Genomic DNA, 711 nt, shown 5'->3' on the forward strand with positions numbered 1-711 from the left:
GGAGGGAAGGCCCGGTGTGCCGCGCTGCCTCGGGGGCGGCGCCGGCTGCTTTTCCCGGAGCCCGGGACGGCGCAGCGCCTGGAACCTGAGTCGCCACCCCGAGCTCTGCGGCCCCATCGCTGGGTTACCTGCTCCTCTGAGGATGGACACCTTCCTTCCTTGTCTCGCTGGGCTGAAGGGAAAGCAAAGCGAAACAGCAGATGCCAAAGGAGCCGAAAAGTTTTGTAATAAGTCGGTTGCTAATGTCTAAAAGAAGCTTGAACATGTTTTACCAGATTTGATGCTCTCCTAACGCCGCTACAAACCAGAGGGCTGGAGCCGCGCGAGGGCGGGCGAGTGGCGGCAGCCTGGCGAACGCGCCAAGGAGTGGGCTGCCCGCCGAGGAGGAACCGGCAGACGTTTTCCGCGAGAGCCGGGGCGCCGAGCTTAGAACTGCCCACTCCCTACTAGCGGGCCTGGTTACCATAGCGACCGCGTCGCGGCAGAATCGGGTCGGTGTCTTGGCAACGGCGGCTCGGCCGGCGACGCAGTGACGTTTGCAGACTTCCGGCGGAAGCGGACGTTGGTTGGGCGTGTGGCCGGCGTCGCACGCGACCGCGCTGGCGGCTGTGGGGAGCGTGGACGTCGCCCGGTGGCTTCGCCGAGCGGGAGTGGCGGTGGCAGAGCCCCGGCTCGCGGTGAGTGGACGCGGCGGGAAGGGTCGCGGCGTGC

The 711-nt window shown here is 66.8% G+C and overlaps 1 protein-coding gene across 2 annotated transcripts in view; it reads left to right on the forward strand.

The window, feature by feature from the left end:
- Window positions 1-564: 564 nt before the first annotated feature.
- Window positions 565-711, forward strand: part of Dnajc24 (DnaJ (Hsp40) homolog, subfamily C, member 24) — a 37,413-nt gene continuing 37,266 nt past the window's right edge. Inside the window, exon 1 of one of the 2 annotated variants that reach the window (XM_005401769.2) lies at window positions 565-677. The gene's annotated coding sequence lies outside the window, so the exon portion shown is untranslated. The remainder of the gene's footprint in view (window positions 678-711) is intronic. The other variant, XM_005401768.2, reaches the window with a different exon arrangement.

Source organism: Chinchilla lanigera, unplaced genomic scaffold (assembly GCF_000276665.1).
Source record: "Chinchilla lanigera isolate Chin_1 unplaced genomic scaffold, ChiLan1.0 scaffold00075, whole genome shotgun sequence".
Classification (NCBI taxonomy): domain Eukaryota; kingdom Metazoa; phylum Chordata; class Mammalia; order Rodentia; family Chinchillidae; genus Chinchilla; species Chinchilla lanigera.